The sequence below is a fragment of the Agelaius tricolor genome, unplaced genomic scaffold (assembly GCF_023055355.1).
Source record: "Agelaius tricolor isolate 1412-34295 unplaced genomic scaffold, bAgeTri1.0.p SCAF_1, whole genome shotgun sequence".
Taxonomy (NCBI): Eukaryota; Metazoa; Chordata; class Aves; order Passeriformes; family Icteridae; genus Agelaius; species Agelaius tricolor.
Window position 1 is genome coordinate 26,964,122 of NW_027269261.1, and position 19,559 is coordinate 26,983,680.

Consider the following 19,559-nt stretch of genomic DNA (forward strand, 5'->3'; position numbering starts at 1 on the left):
AAGGTAAGAAGTCAGAGGAAAGGGGGGCTCAGCTCAGCATCTCAGCTCAGATAATGAACGCGCAAAGCACAGCAAATAGGCCACAAGTAGAGGCAGATTGTGGCAAGGAGGAGGTAAGAAACCTACTGTGAACAGAGCAGGGACCTCAATCAGTCTCTCCCCAGGCAGTGATTACGGCAGCAGTGACTGAAAAGCGTGTAACAGCCGTGGCATCTGAGTCTGCCCAGACTACCTTCCTGGGCAGGTACCTTCGCAGGGGCTGTCTGGTATGAGATTAAGCTGGACACATCAAAGAAACATCAAGGCAGGTAGAGCTGGGAGCTGGAGGGAGAGGATGACATAAGATGACACCTGATTCAAGAGGAGATGAGACCTACTGGGGCCTGAGGCTGAGCTCTGATGCTCTGCCAGAGGGTCAGGGGGACAGAGAGAAGCCAGACAGAGCAGACAAGATGTATCACCTACTCCCCAGTGCAGGAGGGGCTGCATCAGGACAGCTGTGGAGAGCAGACCTTGACTTTGCTCTTCCTTCTCATCTCTTCCAAGATTGTTGCTTCATATGGCCTCAGACAACTGGGGAGCTGAACCCAAACTGTCAAAAACAGAAAAAAGAGAATAAACATTCAGAAAAGGGAAAATATAGGCACTTAGGAGCCCAAGTTTCATTAAAATTTAATGGGGCTGAAGATTCTTTGTGACTGAAATGCTTATAACAACTTTACCATAGGTATCTTCTGACCTTAGAGAGCATTCAAAATCCAAAGCAACCTAAAATTTAGCAAAGAAAACCAGACTTGCTATAGATCTAAGAGAAGAAGTCTCTAGAGTATAAAAATACCTTAACAGAAAAGATACACAACCTTTTTTAAAACTCTCCATAGATTTTTCAATTAATTTCTACTCAAACCTAACATATCTCTGCAGTTCTTTGCAATGGCACCATTACTGTTAAATACAAAGGGGCTTTTCCCATAGCCTTGTCACTGGTCACCCTCCTCACCCAGACTCCCTCTCTTTTCAGGGTAATTCTGGTTTGAGATGCTGGTCTTCCCATTAAAACAACAGGAGCCATCTGAGAAATTGCGATTTGTTACTGGTCTAATTCAAGATTCATCACCTACTGCCTTTTGAGAGTGAGGAGGGCACAGCATCCACATGGGGGAATTTCCAGGGTTGTCCACATATTATTCAATGCCTTTTGGGCACACAACATGACAGGGACAGGGAAATTATGCAGTCACTCCCTTATCTCATGAACCTTGCTTTTACTTTTCTGATATCCTCACTGAAAAGATTACACAAAATTACTAGACTGCCCAAAGACTGTAAAATGCTTTACTTTGCTCAGAAGAGGGATTATGTGTATTTTACCTTACGACACTACAGATCTCACGACACCACAAACTGGGTGAATATGTTGGGACATCTGCACTTCTGAGCTCCTTCCTCAAGCTATTCCTCATTATTTACTGCTAACTAATGAGCAGTCAGGTGGCTGATTCTTTTAACAGAGGGCACCGTTTAGACTGCTGTATACCCTCGAGCACCATTTACCATCTCACACTTTGGTCTGGGCTTTTCATTTAAGCAAATATCTCCCTTCCTTGAAACACTGCTGGATATAACAGATAGAGAGGCAGCCATGTACCAAAATAGACGTATTTCTAAACATTTCCAGCTGCCTTTAGGGCCCATATAGTATATGAGGTGAGATACTGTGAGGTTTCACCACACAGTAAAGAGCAGCCAAAGGGCATTTTCTAAACTTTTTTTTCCTACTGTCTTCCATTTGATGAAAGACTTGTGGTTAAACCTTTATCTTCTATAAACATTTAAAAGTAGGTTACCTTTTATTTTCACGTCTCACTTTTGTTTCATTAGAAGACAAGTTTTACTGCAGTAATTCAGGTGATTGATACCTTGGATCACCTTCAGAAAATAGATGTTAATGATCTGTATCTATGTCTGCATTCCAGCACAGATGTGAGCACAGATGTATTTGCATGCAAGATGCCCATGAAGCAGTGTTTCTTTCCAATGGCATTTTTTCTTTGCTTTTAATAAGGCAGCTCCCATGCACATGGCATGGAAATCTCTAGGAGCAGTATTTTTGTTGGATTGCTCACACTCTTCTCCTCATCCTGCACCTCAGCAACTACCTCCATGCCATCCAGGTTTACTGATTTTTGTAAACAGCAGACCACTACTGATTCTGTGGCAAACAAATGGATGTGGTTCATCACCAACAGGGTACCCAAATAAATTTAAAAAAAAAAGCTCTTTTTCCTTTGCTTCCTTTCATGGACTTGGCTGTCACAGCTGGTATTCCTAAATTCTCTCTGAAAATTCCAGTCACTGAGGAAAAAAGGGAAAACAGAGAGCCTGCAGTTAAGCAACCATCTTCTGTCATCTTAAGTGACTATTGCAACTAGCTGCACTTCAAACCCTTGCTGCAAAACAGCTCAAGCCTGGCTGGTGACTTGCAGCTGCTGTGCCATCACCAACCACGGCTGCACTGCACATCCAGCAGGGACCATGGGAGAATTTTAAATGTTTGCTATTAATAAGACTCACCCTGACTGCCAGTGAAGAAACTGTGCAGCAGCTGCTGTCACTGAACTCTGAATATACAGGTTGAACAGGAAGGTGGCACTAAAATTTAAGTAATACCTAAAATATTTCCAAATGTCAACACTGAAAAAGGCTGCACATGTAAATAAACCTTGATTCTTCAGTGGAGCGATAGTTAACAATTTAATAGTGAACTGTTAAGAAAACTGAAGCTCACACAGGAAAGCTGGAATTATTAAAAGAGCTCAGAAAGCTACAACAACTATTAAATCTCCCTTGTCCTTAATGTTTGGGCTTTTTTTCCTTAGCAACCAGACTCAAAATTCAAAAGATGCCAGAAAAGTATGAACTTATTTTAAATGAGCTGTGGAAATCTCCCGCTGTCCTGTGTCTCTCTGTCTGAAGCTATGACCTTCCTGTCCTAGTGTCATATGTCTGGTCATATAAAGAAATAATTCATAGTAGCACTTCTTACATTTTACATAATAATTGATTAAAAATGCTTCATATTCTATTTCACTTATTTAATTCACTCATTAAATTTGAGTCCAAACAAAAAATAAAGTTTAAAAAAGGGTTTTTGGAAGCCTGAGAGTTTTTACACAACAACAGAACAATGAGAAATTGACCTGGAGAAAATGGTTATTGGTGCAGATGAGAAAAATTACATCATTTATCTATTAAAGAGAGATTCCTACCAAAAGCATGAAGCATAGAGAAATGCAGGTATAACGGAACATCTAAAATACACTTTAAATTTGAACAGATCAGTTAGGAGAGTGAAGAAAAATGAGGGAAAACCCCCCAACTAACTAAAAAGCCCCAAATACCCAAATCTTCTTGAAACGGATCTGTGGAATGAATAGTTGCTTTTGTTTACTAAACTTAAATACTTCTCTTAAAATAAAAAAAAAGTCTGTAATAGGAGAGTAATTTCCTAAAAGAGGTAATTCAGTCTGCCACAATGTTAATTTAAAAGGAGATTCTGTTTTGAATGTATCCTTAGAGCTGTGAAAAGCAGACAAGCTCTTTATTCTCAGTAAATCTCATCTCCTTTACAAATATTCCCTCCAGTGAATAATAATGCCAGAAAAATGCAAACAAACGGGTGAATCATGATCAGAAAACACAGGGAAAAGAAAAGAAAACAGACAAAATTTAACCCCAAGACACAAGAGACAGGTGCTTCTGCAAATGAGGTCTGGGATTTCAAACATTAGTCCCAAAAGCAGCTCTGGGAACTTGGGTTGTGATTAATTAAGGGCACTTCACTCTCCTGAACTTTATTTGCAAGGTCTTTAAAAAGGCTCTGGAGGCAGATACAGATTTCTCTACTGAAAGAAAAGGAAGCTGCAGATTCTCTCCCTGCTACTGTTCAACTTCATCAATTCAGAATCTGTAGTTACTGAATGTTCAACTCCTCAGCAGACCCAGCCAGGAGGGGCTGCAGCCCATTCACTTAAAAGCAGTGTGGGCTGTGGGATGTGTAGAATCAATCTTATCTTGGGCCTTGGAACTGTCTTGGCAGAAATCATATACTCCAGAACAAAACTGTCAAGACCTTTTTCATAATGAAGGAGAAATCTTGCTATTTCAGGAGGAAGAACACCCATCAAGAATAGCATGGGTGGTGAGACATAAGAAATGAAACAAAATAAGCCTGGCTATTTTGGTTTCTTTATTCTGGCAATGTCTTTTTATCTGAGATGAGAGAGTTTGAAAATAATAAAACAAAAGGGGAAAAAAAAAGGAAAAAAGGAAAAGAGTTACCCAGTGATCCATATCATTCAGCAATGAGAGAAACAAAAGCGCTGCTAGTCAAATTTATGAGCCTTGAGAGATCTTGGCTGAAGTCAATAGAGAAACTTCCATTAAACACCCCCCTCTCCCCAGCTAATTCCTAACTCCTTCCCTCCCACACTTAAGGAATGAGCTCAAAATATCCATGTTTTACTGTGAGCACAAAGTTTCTCACTCTCTCTCTTTTGGTGTTGATAACTGATATCACCCTCAGATAGTGCAGCTGAATGTAAAAATATAAGTACTGGCAGCTTTCAGACTCGCCCTTTCATCGAAAACTCGATGGGAAGAGGGAAGCAAGCTGCTATTCCTAATCTACCTGGAGGAGATTTTTCACTGGAGCCCAGGTCTCTGGAGAACAGCTCACAGCAGCTCTAATCACAACAAGGCCCAGGCAGCCATTACTTGATTTAACACACATTTAACACACACGCATCTTGTGCAGGTGCCGAGGTATGGGAACACTTGTGAGATTATTAGAGCAAAATGTGGGGAGAGAGTAAAATGGCTGCAAGCAGGGATGCATCCTGACACTGGATTCCCTGTTTGACCCAGCCAGGAGAAAAAAAGTTGGTTTTTTTACCCACTTTAACCACTAAAGCCATACTCTCTTCATGCAATTCAATCCCAAAATGTCTTTTTGTACATGGTTAGCTCTGTATAGGTTTATAACACTTCCTAAACTGCTTTTTTTCTCTTCTGCATTCAGATCTAAGGTTTCTGACTATCAGTTCTTCAGGAAAATTAGCAGAGCTAGCCTCTACAAAGAATAAGATGGTTAAATGAAATTCTGCACTGAACTGGGCTTATAACCTGATGTGTACTTTGCTTATAAAACAGAAAAAACACTGTCAATCTCATTTACTTTCTGTTGATGCCAACTGATTTAAAAAAAATCTCCTACTGGGTGCAGAACCTGCTTCCTATTGAAATTCATGTCACGAATAAAAATGATATATTTCTGTTTGTATCTAGATTTGATCTTATGCTGAAACTCACACTTTTGTAGTGTTCTGAGCACAAAAGCCTCTGACATAGTAGCTGTCAGATAGACAATATCACCCATTCCTTCTGCATACACAAAGAAATACAAAAAAAGGTAAAAATAATGGGCTTGCCTGGTCACTACTCTAAACTTTTAGTTTTGCATCAGTGACTCCCAGTGATGTTCATTTCCACAGTGAACCCAGTCCTGTTAAATGTCCAATTTCTGATGCCAAGTCATTAATCAAAACTAAAAAGCATTTTTTTTTTTTTAATAATTGGCTTCTATCTGGAGTCATGTTAGATCTTCTTTTAACAGATTGTCTTTCAGCTTCCTAGTTGTCATCAATCTCCTTTAGAAACATCTCTTCAAAGAAACATTTTACTAAAATGTTGAAGTCTTCATCTCTCATTGTTGCTGATCTTTGCTGGCTTCATATTGTAACTAGGAATTAATTCTTTCATTTCCCTGTAAGGAAGGGAAAGATTTTGCATTTTTTGCACACAGAGAAGGGAGGTTGTCACCCATGAGCTGGAAAAGCTGTTGGCAGTGGCAAAGCCAAGTGAAGACTCCTTGTTGCCAGTGGGAAAATTAAAGTGTTAACATTAGTTCTGTCATAAGGTATTAAACCAATTCCTTGTTTCAGACCACTGCTATCCTGCTGAAAGGCCGAATCAGCTCAATTATTAGGCATGAGAAAATTCAGAACAGCACCAAACGTGTTGTAAAGAAGAAAAGCCCTGCCATACCTTGCTTCCTTCTTGCAACAAACTATTAACTTGCTAAGGAAAAGGCAAGAGTTGCTGCTGAGGAGATGACCCAAGCCCAGAGAGGCAATTGTATTCCCACCTTGGAGCCAGGTCTGATGAAGTAAATTTCCTAAGCCATGACACTCTTCCCCTTTAGCAACAACCCTGAACTGCACCCTACACTATTACACATTTCAGATCATCCCCACTGCAAGCTGCAGCACAAAAATCCAAATGTTAAAGTCATTTGATATCAGTCCTTTCCTTGTCATTGTCATCACACTTAGATGAGATGCTCCAAGACATCTTTCCTGTGGTTCTGAACTTTGTCTTGGGCGGGGGTGGACAGTGCTCACACTCATTTTGGCTAGCAGAAGACTGGAGACAAGAGAGAACCAGCCTGCCAAGAAAAACCTCTATAAAAGATCAGCTGAGCCTTTCCTGCTCCTGCCAGAGCCTAAACAGTTGCCTGAGAAGGCAAAGTCATGCTGGCAGGTGGTGGCTGCAAGGAAACGTTGACATTGCTCAGGTGAGACCCCAGCCTTGGCACTACATGAATGTCCCATCACCCTGGGGCTGCTCTGGAGAACACTGAAGGCAAGGGGTACTGCAGCTGCAAGCTAAATGCAAACTGGTTTCTGATTTCCTAATCAAGATAGCTTAAAGTAATGAACAGTTCACTAAAATTCCTAGCACAGCTTTCCCAATTAATTATTGATTATTGCACATAAAGTTTTATACAGCAATGCATGGTGGTCCCACAAAGCATGTTTTAACACAGACTTAAACATTTGGGCTAGGAAAATTTTGTCTCATTTTGAGTCACATTTTGAAGACTTGCACCAGCTTTCTCCCTGGAGAAAGCCATACAGAAGTGGAGTCATTAGTTACATTCTTTGCAAGTGTATGATTTCCACTTCTCTCTACCTGCTGAGACAAGCACAGGAGTTTTCACATTGCTGAATGAAACCACTTGACATAAGCCTTCCTGGCAAAACTCCATCCACATACGAATAAAAAGCTCAGTCTCATTATAAAGGAAAAAAATAACACTGATTTTTGAGTGATTAGAATTATACACTCCATTAAAAAGCATGAGTTCAGATTACATTTATGAGACACTGCATCTGCAGGGTAAACAAGGGACACCAGACTGCAATTGTATTTTACATTCTAATAGCACCTTTGAAAACTTTGAGGGCTCTTCTTTTCGACCCTGGGCAGCATCAGAGGCCAAAAGGGCTCTGACATTTCCACACATACTACCAAGAGGAAAGCAACACTTTCAGTCCTGCCTATCTGCTCTGCTCTGCAACAGCTCATCCTCAGAAAGGGGCTGTTTAATCAGTATTTGTCAAGCCCTAACCTCCTGCAACAGGGGCCCACCAGCACAGGTACAATCAAAATAATGCGTTAGTACATCTAGACAAATGAGTTCCTCCTTTTTCTTCAGCAGTGTCATCTTGGTTTGTACACTCCCTTCAGAGATGTTAACAACTGGCAGCTCTGCTTAGGGAGATCACTGATCTAATTTATTTTTCCTTCCCCCTTTAGGGAATGCTATCACAATGCTCTAAGATCATTGCCTTGTACATCTCACTCCCCTCCCCTGATGAAATGGCTCTGAAATGTCAACACCTGATCTGTGGGAGTGGAGAGGGAGGCTGCACCCTCACAAGCCCTTCCATTAACTATTCCTGCTGACAGCTCATTGTTTCTTCAGCGAGATGTCTCTGCTTACCCAAGGGCTGCTTCCACAGGACCTTCATCACTGGCTTTTAACAGCCTTGTAATCATAGCTCACAACACACTGGTTGATAAACTCCTGTTTTATCAATATCTTATCCCTAGCAATAGCTTTTCCATGATGTTGCTCAGCCTTAACTCAGGGACATTATTTCCATGCCATGTCTCAATGCATCCAGGGTTTGGCAGCAAGAGATGTATTTGGGAACCTCAACAGCCCCACCCCTGAGGCCTCAGAGGATGCTATTTCTTCTCCTCATTTTTGAGGCATTTGAAAGGCTTTCACAAGATGGACAGAAACTTTACAGGTTTGTGCTTGTTCTCAGTGTGTGTTTGTTCAGCTACAGCTCCTTCTAAATGGCTGATTTGGGGGTGTATTAAAACATCTCAGAACAGTTGGATGGAAAACATCTTACCAGCAAATGCAGTCACCTGCAGGAGGAGCTGCTCTCTGGGGTCACCACACCAGCCTTTCCTAGCAGGATGATGTTGGTGTTGTCTGAAAAACCATAATACATCAGAAAATAAAAGGAAGCCTGTATTTGCTATTGTTCCTATGGCACCATGGAAATTTTCTGTGGCATGCAATACTTCCCACTCTTGTGTTCATGAGTTCTTCCACACTGCCCCCTCTTTTCAGCATGACTTGTCTATTGCAGCTCAGAGAAGTAACATTTAAAAACTTTAATATTAAATTTCTCTTCCTTTCCTAGTGTAACTTTCTGCCTTCAGACACGGTGTGGGTATGGTCTCCCACAGCAGCACCTTTGTAACACCCATTACCCCTTGGCAGAGCTGTTGGGCATCACCTTTGGTGGAACAGAGGATTGGTGGCTTTACAGCTCCCTTCCTGACCAGGTTCAGCTTTTCTATTTCTCACACTAGTGCTAGAAAACTGATAGCTTGTATGCCAGTGGAAAAATTATCCCTTCCAAGATAACTTATTCTCCATCTTCATTCAGAGTATTTCCTTCAAAGATCAATTCACAAAACCAGATTTTCTTAGCCTATGAGATGTTCACCAGACCTTACTCCTGCATAGGCCTTATCATGCCTAATTTTGCATTTTGCCATCCTTATCTCCAATTTTACCATGGCCAAAATACACTAGAATATTTACATATTGACATACTAGCCTTTTATGTTCCAAGATAAAAATAATTAGCTTGTTCAGGGTTATGCATTAATTTTCCTTTTCTCTTATTCCCATAAATACGTAGTCAAATTCTGCATCACAGAAACAAAAGCTCTTGCACTTTAACAAAAAAAAAAAAAAATCTTTAAAATTATACCTAAAACCCCCACAACTGCACATAGACTATAGAGTAATTTAGGCACTTGTTCATTAATCTCTTGCTGTTTATTAAAATGCGTCATGAGTTAAAAATATTTATCATTGAAAAAATGCATTTATATAAATTCACAGTATGAAATTACTGAAACTAGGGACATTGAAGGTATTCATTGTTATCTCACATTTCTGTATTTAGTCACTCTTACTAATTCACGACAGCTGAGAGAATATTCCTGTATAAAATATTCATATATCTATATATGCACGTATTGATGTATATATGCATGTATGTATGTATAAAAGATAAGCACAATGCAATGAAGACTACACCCAAAAAAAACTTGGCAGCTGTAGAAGGCAGGTGTTTTCCATGGCTCTCTGTGAAAGAGCACACTGCTGTTAATGATGTGGAAGACTGCCTGTAGACCAGAAACATATGCATCAACAGAAGAGTACAGCCATGACAGACCTGCAGGTATACGGGTAAAAACACAAGGCTAAACATCAGTGCACTCAATGCACTCAATCCTACGTCTAAAAGCATCTTTGAACAAAGAAGTTGCTGTCTAGACTGATATACACACCGGCAACGTGGGAGCTGCAAACATTGCTACTTCCGCTCTGGAATTAAATCAAAGACGAAGGGCCGGATTCCTAAAAGGCAACGTTCAGTCTCCCACTTTTCCTCTTAGGTTACATCCAAGAGAAAGTGAGGCACAGGATCACATTCTGGTCTTCCAGCTGTATGAAAGGCTCCATTGAAATCAATGTGTAAAACTCAGCAGTTCCCCACCATGTAATTTTCTATATAACATTTGTGCCACTTCCCACTGGAATTAACAGTAACCCTGAAAATCTCCTGAATCTGAGGCTTGCAGTGCAGAGAGGATGCACAGCTGCAGAGGGAGCAAGGAAGTCTTGTCATAGTCAGTGCTCCCCTGGCACAGAGCCCTGCCTTATGCCCCCTTGGTGGTGTTGGATGCAGCACTTTCTGATCTGGGAGCAGAGTATGCCACTTGTACCTTGCTGAAGTAGCCTGATAAACCATGGTACTTTGCACATTTTGCCCACACCAGAGAAGTGGGCAGTAATCTTATCAGGGAAACACAATCCTAGAAAAGCAGTCCAGCCTCACAATCCAGGCTGCTCTGTCTCCCCAGGCTCAGCTCTGCCCTCCAAAGCCAGTCACTGCTACTACCTAAGCTTAGCCCTGCCTTTTTATAGTCAAGGATAACATACTGCCATCAGAAATGATGTACAATATGCCTGGCTTTCCAAGTCTGTAAGCCAGCAATAGCATGTTTCTACCAGTAACTGTTGCTCTTCCTGAAAAATTATATTTTCTTTGAACTATTTAAAAAAAATAAATAATCAGGCTCCTTCTACCAAAGTTAAAAGCACCTCCCTCAGGAAACTCTTTTAAACCCAAGAAAACAGCAAATGCAAGATATTTTCTGGTGAGTGGGTTGTATTTATGGTTCTAGCAATTTAACTAAAAACTAGAGACGGCAGCCATGTCATAACCCTCATAGTTTCCTTCTGTTTACCTGCAAAGGCTCTAATCACAAATACAACATCTGTTGATACTCTTGCATGACTGGTAAGACACCAGAATGTTATGTTCTGCATAACAAACAGTTGTGGTTTTCATCTCTCTCCTGGTCTCTCTGCTCCAGCACACAAAGCCGCAGCAAACTCTGCCTGCCTGCCAGGGTGTGAGTGAGATCAGAACATGTCCCTTCAAGGGTGTGATAGAAACCAGAATTGCATGATTATGGTGTGCTTTCAAAAGTATGTCTTTGGGCAATTTTCAGTTCCTGTATGAAAAGAGTAGGATTAGACAATAAAAGCTAAACCACAACCAGAGCAGCAGAGTCAAATACCAAGCCTTTTTGGGCACAAACTCAGAAGCACTCAGAGAGAACATTGGCTACTCCCTTCAGATTTCTAAAATGCATCTTTTGAAGCACTTCTTTAAGCACAGTTTTGTTTACAGGTTTGGCAGGAGCCAGAACCACCCTTGCAACGTGTTGTAGGTATGCAGGGAGTGACTGCCTGGCTCCCACAGGGTCTGCAATTGGAGCAGAGGCAGCAGAAAAGGAGAGCAGTGGGAAGAAGAAGCCAAGGTCTGCAGCTAAAGTGACTTCCCTGAGTGCACACCAGGCCAGAGCTCAAAGGAAATCACATCACCATAGTGGAGTTTTTATGCTCTAGCTTTTCCAGAGTTCATGGCCAAAAGCAATGTCAGTGCTGCTCAGACTCTCAGTCTCCTTTTTCCTTCTTCCTTTCCCTTCCCCTGCCTTCCCCCTGTTCTGTACATCTGACATTTCACAGCAGGTGAAGGTGAAGGTGCTCCCAGCCCCTGGGGTGCAGCTAAGATCTCCATCACCCCCTCTGGGCTTGGCCCCATTGCCCAGCCCTTCTGCCTCTCTTTCTCCTCCCTGGAGACAGGATCAAGGAGAGACCTCCTAAGGCTGCAACTCCAGCCTGAGACCTGGCTGCTGTGTGCACAGCAAACCTGCAGGTGCCACCTCCACTGTCACCAACCACCTCACAGGTCCTGAGGAACAGGGAATGCAAAGCTGCCAGGTTACCAAAATGCTGAGGGAGTGCCGGGATGCAGACATAGACATGCTTAACGTGCTGATTAAGGTCAGTACTGTTAACTGAAGAGCAATGACAAAGGATGTTGTCATATACATGTATTTTCAATTTATGACTCACTCAAGTTTTTCTTCCTTCTCAAACCTTTTAAGTTTCAAAAGGAAAATAAAAAGCAAAGCAGCTCCCCCAGGGGAGAACAAAGCACAGGGTACATGATGAAGAAAATAATGTGCTTTCCTGTTGCTGAAAAATATCTTACACATTTGGATTACTTCCGTTTCTCCTCAAAATTAATGCAGATGCTGCTGACCATTTCCCTTTTATACTGATTAGCTTTTTCCAGGAAGCATTTTTTCCCCTCAACACACTCCTTTCCTTCCTGAAGAAGGCTGGTTCATGCCAGAGGATGTTTCTGTCAGAATGAAGTCAGAGGGTTATTTTTAAGAGAAAAATCTTGAGTAGAAAGTGATTTTCTAGGACTCATGAAGAAAGTAGCTTGTGAAAAAAATTGCAAATCTAAAAACCCCTTTCTTCATTATTATTTTTTAATATGAGTTTTATTTCATGAAGGATGGGGTTTTTTAAAGCTTCAAATAAATGTAATTGCATGTCCTCATCCCACTCAGAAAATGTTTCTACCAAGTATTGAACAATATTTTGATAAGACAACAGTAAATATGAGCAGCAAGTAACTCCCATCATTGTCAAGGACTTTGTCATGTGCACTGGGTGTGTTGGTCCTGCTTCAGACTGAGATTTCCCACATTTGCATTTGATAAAACTGGAATAGGAGCACAAACCAATCTGTGCAGGCTTGACAGAACTTGCTGGCCCTATTTCTGTGTGTCTTTCACAATGTTATTACCAGAATGAACTCAGCCAAACTTGATGCAGTGGGTAATAGCAACAATAGTATTCAATAAAGGAAACATGGGAAATAACCTGAAAATTGAGATCTGTTTAACTCATGATGATGTAAAATCAAATATATCTCCTGGGAACACCCTGGACTTAAGCACAGGCACGTGTTTTACATAGAGGGATTAAAAGGGTAACACAAATCTTGGGAACAGAGTTTATATCTGGAAATTACAATTTTAATTAATAAATTAAATAAAGGCACATTGCACATTAATTAAAGAGACATAAATAACTATTTATTACATGCAAATATTTATAAGATCTACTGCAGCAAAATAGAGGGTTTCTGGCTGCATGTCACTGCTAAGCTTCCCTTGACTAACAGAGGAATATCAGATCCTAAATTTAAATTAAATTTTAATTGGTGAAATTATCCTAGGGGAAAAGAGGCTCTTGAGGAAAGGGAGGGGCACTGAGAGAGCTGGGACAACTCTGTGACATGATTTCCACATTAAAAATACTATTTTTCTAAAACCTGAAACACAGCTGAAAATTCAGCCCTGAAGTTTAAGGAAATCACCCCTGTATCCACCAAATTGCTGAAAGGCTACAGCTCCCAGGCAAGGCTAGAGGTTATTCTTTTTCTCTGTAATTAATAAAAAGTCTTGTTTCCTCACTTCACTGTTAGGCTCAAAACAAGAAGCCCCACCATCACCAAGGAACAGGATGGTCTGGAGAGTTAATCTCTTGCTTCCCAGTTACAATAACAAAATCTGATTCCCTTGTCCAGCTGTGACCAAAATCTTTAACAAATTAGCAAACAGCCCCATGCAGCAATCTTTTAGCATTATATTTACTCCATTCCTTGCTGTCAGGCTCTTCTAAGTACCTAAAGAAAGTTAAAACAGGCAATGAGTCAGTGAGGGACAGCTCTGCTTTCTGCTCCACAGAAAATTTATAGCCTTCAGTTCTTGAACTAACACCTTTGCTGCTAATCACATTCACCAGTGATACAATAATAGCTGTAAAAATAATGTCCAACTGACACTGCCCTGGTTTGGTATTCCTTACCCAAGTAAAGCATGTGATGCAAAAATCACATTTCCTTGCATGCTTCAGAGGTCCATGAGTGTGTGCACACACATCCACAGGCACAACTGTGCATGGGGGCCATCACAATCAGTTTCTTAAACTTAAAAACATTATTAACTCAGAGACAGGAAGGAGCCTCAGGAGCAAGGGGGGAAAATTGCTAAGATAATTGTTTTACTCTAAATAACCTGACAATCTTTCCTTCTTTGGCATTTTTAATAATTCAGAAGTACAGAACATGACGAGGCAACTTGCATGACCAGTGTCACCGGTTTAGAGTTTCTCCAAGCAGCTGAATTTATAATGCTGTAGGGTAGAATAACTTCATGTTTTATGCTTAGCTTATAACTATGGAAAATCCTTTATAAGCATGCTTCCTCCTAGCACACAGTATCTGTCCAATCTATCCTGAAGCATGAACAGTGACCCATATTCTTCCTTTCAAAAATGGCAACAGTCCAAAGACTTTTCCACTCCTACGGTTTGGGGTCTGGTTCAGTCTTGAGTTTAGGAGCTAATTTCTCTTAAGCTTACCACCAAACTGTTAGAGATTCTCAGATAAAAGATGCTTGTGAACAAGATTCACTGTCATGAACCATTTTCTTGCCTGCTAAATTTGTTACAAGTGGGGGTGGGAAAAGGTTGTATCACCAGTACAAGGCACAGAAGGCAAACTTTTGATCCAGCACCAAGCTCTACAACAGTATCTGTAGATCCATTCCATGGCTCCACTCAAGTTAAAGGCACCTTTCAAAAACAAGGAGAGTGGAGAAAGAAAACCAGAAAAAAAGTTTTGTTTATCCAGCATGTGAGCAAGTCACAGCAGGACTGCACAAACACACCAGATGACACGGTCAGCAGGGAAGGAAACACCCAGAGTATAGTCCTTGGTGAGCCAAGATTATCCATTCATCTAAGATTGTGGAAAACAGAAAATATGATCACAACCCCAACTTGAAAGGAGGGCAAAAATCCTGAACTCTGGTAATTCCACCCTGTTCAGTGAACCTTTATTTCTTCACTTAAATCATTGAAAAAATAAGAAAGTTTGCTGCTGGTGTCTGTTTGACTGCCCTTAATCAAAGGCATTGGGTGGATTTCTTAATGGTATTTCAGTAAACACTGCAGTGAAACAGCAGTAAATTAGATCTCAAGCAGTCAGAAACCTGATTACCAGATACAGACCTTTATGAACATATTTTACTTCCTTTCACTTAAAAAATATCCCAACAATTCTTCCATCATCCTGGAATCTTCTCCATTTATTATGCTAAAATTAATATTAAAATTTATAAAATCCAAGGGGTCATATATCTATCTATCTTCAAGTTTTACTAAGATGTTAATAATTTTAATTTTCAGACCTGAAAAGGAAGTCTTAATGCATTATTAAGATTAAAGAATCAGTACAGTTTTTCAACAACAGGCTTTTGTTATTGAAATGGCATCTACTGAATCCAGACTGAGCTTATGGGCAGCTGAACCAGATTGGATTGGAGATGCTTTGCATGTTTCCAGCAAACAATTCATACTTTTTAGGGTTAGGCTCTTATATTTGAACAATTTTTAGAAAATTGGAAGTTAGGGAAATATCATTCATACATAGAATTGAGCTGTGGGCTTCATTCCAGGATACTGTAAGAGGAATCCCTCTAGCTGTCTTGAAAATTTTGAAGAGTGTTTCATTACAGGATGGTCCCATTTGATGGAAGACATTTATCTTATGATCAATGTGTGATTATGCTCAATGTTAAATAACCATTTCTTCTGCAGAAACTCTGAAAGGTGAGGTAGTGTATAAATGTTTCATAGAACATACTTCCCTGAACTGCACTGAAGAAAAAATATATTTCTTTCAAGAAATGCATGTTGGATTTTATTTAGCTTTAAATTGTAAAATTAAGAATATTTATTAATCTTAATATCAGAGCAAGAAAAGTTGTTTAAATATTTACCTTTCAAATATTTTAATAACTATATTAGTCAGAATACCATTTTCTATGGTTTAATGTTTCCAAATGTAATGATTTTTAGTTGTCTGAAGTTCTCCCAATGTTTAACCTCACAACACGGTGTCAGTTAAGACTTCTTTGGGATTGACATGAATGATGTGGACTGAGATTAAAAAAACCAGGAGGATTAGACATCTAATAGGAATGTAAACAAAAAGGGGTTGTGGGTCTTTCCAGGAGAGATAATAAAGAATAAATTAATATAGATAAGGGGATTCACACATATCAGTAAAAACATTCTGGAAAAAAAATCTTACCTAAAAACACATTCCTATTCATAGCCAGATATATTTTGTGTTTTATGTAATTTTGTAATTTTCACTCTTTCTTATAACCTTTTTGGGAACTGTAGCAACAGCAGCAGAAACAATTAAAGTTCAGTATGAGCTCCTCACTTCTGGCACTGGAGCCAAACTCTGGTCTTAGCAACATGGCTACATGGTTTGTGTAAGCCTATGGGAATTTTATGGGGAAAATGCTAAATTTTCTGGTTTTAAAAGGCAAGCTGAGAGCAGAATTTGGCCCCACACAGGTTTGGTATATAACAGCTAGAGTCTACCCAAGTGCGTTGCTGCTGCTGGTACCCACATCCACCCTCCTCTGCCTCTATGTTTTTGACATCCTTCAGTGTCACACCACAAGGGTCCCCCAGAGCTCCCAGCAGAAGGCTTTTTCACTCAGGTTGATGGGGACAAACTCAGCCTTCTATCCACAAAGGGGACAGGATAATCCCCTAATGCTGCAATCCCTCACCTTCAGGTTGCTCCATTATTTAGTCAATTTTATTTTACTTATTTATTTAGACTGATTGACTGTCACCTGAAAGGCATTGAGTTGAAGGCCCCATTTACTATAAGTCACTTTTTCAAAATTTAGAGGAGTCTCCTGAACAAGTTGCTTATACCATTATTATAACAATAAATTCCAAAACCACTAAGTCCAGCAAGGAAACAAAAGGAAAGAAAAGGCAAACAATATTTTGTTAAAATTGACTGCTACTTAAAAGAGCATTTTTACAAGTAATGGAAAAAGCAATGAAAAGGTTCTCACCAGATTTTGCTTAAATATCTCTGGGGAAAATCCATTAGAAATACATTTGTAATCAGTCCAGTGTCAAATTTCTACTGTAAATACAGCAATTAAGAAGGTCAAGTTACCCGAGGTTGTGTAAGAGTGAAATGAGCAGTTCAAAAGGAATTTATGTTGTATTTCGTATACAATTTATGTCTTTTATTCTCTGTTAAAAGACATCACACATTTTCTTATATGATACAGGATGTTACATTCACAGTAACAGGCTACTGAAATAACAACCCATCACTGCCTTCCTTAGCTCCATGCAAACTCTTTGGAATTGTGCTTGAATCCCATGCACTGATTAGCTGAGAGCTGAACTCATGCCAATAAGAGAATGGCTGTAAATTGCTGGATGAGTGTAAATGACACCCATGCCACTGGTGGAGCAGAGAAAAATATGTAACTTGAGATTATTAAGTGTCCTGCTGTGACATAAATGGAGTGGAAAGGCACTTAGTCCAGAGAGATCCATAAATGGTTTAAAGCTAAAAAATGCCCAAGTAATGTGCATGGGTAAAAAGTGATCAAGGAGGTGACAAAAGTGAAGGTGGCTATCTATCCTCTAATGCTCTGGGGTTTCATAACCAGGCTTTATCTGCACAGGGCTGTGATGCACAGCCACAGCTGTGCTGAGACATATTTGGGGAACTGCACAGTGAATGGGAGCTAGGAACTCACCTCAACTTAACCGTTCCCCCTGTTACACCAGAAAGTTTTTCTGGCCCAAGATCAGTCCATCACACTCTACCTGTGGAGAAGATGCTGCTAACATTCAGTGTCTCTGGCCCAGAGAGCCAACATGGTTAACTCTTGGCTTGTGTGCAGCTCTGGAAGCAGTGCCTGTCTGCACACACACGAGTCAGGAGAGGCAGCATCTCACACCAGGGACAGCTCTGCTGTGAAACAGCCCCAGAACTGCAGCAGAGCTGTTCCTCCAGGCAGCAAGTGGTAGCCAGTGCATAAACAGACCATGCTCTGTCCCTTTCAAAAGCAACACATGGGAGAGGATCAGCAGCTGGGTGAAAAACAATTATGCCAGAGACATGAAGAAAATAAAGAGCCTGAAAAAGGTGGCTTTAGGAAAACAGAAATGGAACACAGAACTATACAGGGAGGGGAAAAGCAAACAGCTTGCAGTCATCATGAAGACACAAGTCAGAAACTTTCAGGGGAAAATGGTAACCAGCCACAAAGGACAGCCTCCAAAGACAAGGTACCTGCAGAGACCACAGAATGAAGGAGATAATGAAACTCACATCTGTTGCCTCCATGCACAGCCCCCAGGGTCAAAGGACTTCTGATTTTTGTGCACAGAAGCACAAAGAGCATAGAAATGTCTCCTGTAGATGTTTTATTTACCTGTTCTCCACCATAGTGTCTTCAAAGCATTTCATGGCTGTTCAAAGTTTATTCTTCCAGTACTTCTCTGGAGGCAACACAGCAGTGTTATCCTTCCATCCTGCAGGAAGGAAGACAGAGAGGGAAAATGTTACTTGCCCACACATCATAGGATGCCTGATGCAGAGCAAGGAAGTGATCTCAGGTTTCCTATGTCTCCCCTTCATATCCTGCTTCGTCCTTTTCTACTTCTCTCTCATCCCTTGTGAATGGGCAATGATTGGAAATCTGCCACTTCTGTGCTCAGAAATCCAACAATCATGAGGGCAAACAGAGAGAGCCATAGGTGAGTCCAGTCTCAGTTCCATTTAAATCCATGACTAAAGGAACTTGAGACTGCTTTAGCAGAGCTTACTAAGAGTCCTAAGAGCCAGGATTCATTTTAGAGAGGGAACAACTTCAGCCAAAAAGACCCCAAACCTTACCATCAAGTGAACAGTAAATCAGAGGTAAATAAGTAAAAATATATAGAAAACAAATTATGTTAAAGAGGAATAGATAGTAACTGGTAATAACTCAAATTTATAAAATGAAAAATTAGATAAACAAGACCTGTCTTATGACTCCCTGTAGATCTAGCCTTATGGTCTTGAGGGGAAATACAATCTTTTGGCTGACTCCTCACATAGCTGTAAGGAATTAACTTTGAGTTGTCTTACTCCTTTCCATTCCCTTCTTCACTCACACAAATGCCCTTCTCCATAGAAAGATCACATGCAGGTTCAGGAAAATCATGAAACTCAGGAAGTTAATGATTCTTGTAATGCATTTCTACTGCTTTAATTTTGCTGAAGCAAAGAAAAAAATATCACAACTCCTTTGCTTCCTTGGAAGTGAATCCTGCTGACTACTAGCAAGTCTGTCATCCCCACTGGCTTTAAACATCATCCACATTGTTCTGTATTGCTACACATAACCTTTTGCTTCCCAAACTTACACCCATATGCTTAGATGCTAAAGTTTCCTTTAAACTTATTATACAGGCAAACAGTACAGGAGATGAAAGTAACATCTTAATTAGCAGTGTCACTGACACATTTCATACCAGAAAATCTTCCACTGAACCAAGAATTTCCCATATGCTTCTTTACATTGATTTGCACCTGTTATCAATTCTGTGCCAGCAGAAATACCTAAAAAGAGCATGAAGAAAAAATGTAGGGTTTCTGGTAATACCAAAACCTTTGACAGCATGTCACAGTGACTACAAGCTGCCAACCACCCAGGGACAGGTTTCAGCATCCTCTCACAAACCCAAGGCAACCTCTTACAGGCCAAATAGGTGAAGCCTGACCAACACTGTTCCAGTCTTTCTCTTGAGAAAGAAAATATTCAGATCAGACTGGCTCCAGAGAGAGTAGGGCTAGCTG

The 19,559-nt window shown here is 40.4% G+C and overlaps 1 long non-coding RNA gene across 1 annotated transcript; it reads right to left on the bottom strand.

The window, feature by feature from the left end:
- Window positions 1–470: 470 nt before the first annotated feature.
- LOC139589116 (uncharacterized) lies at window positions 471–19,309 on the bottom strand. The gene is made up of 3 exons (XR_011678945.1): window positions 19,235–19,309; window positions 18,151–18,250; window positions 471–592 (listed from the first exon to the last, which is right to left on the bottom strand). It is a non-coding gene; the product is annotated as an uncharacterized lncRNA (long non-coding RNA).
- Between the last annotated feature and the right edge of the window lie 250 nt (window positions 19,310–19,559).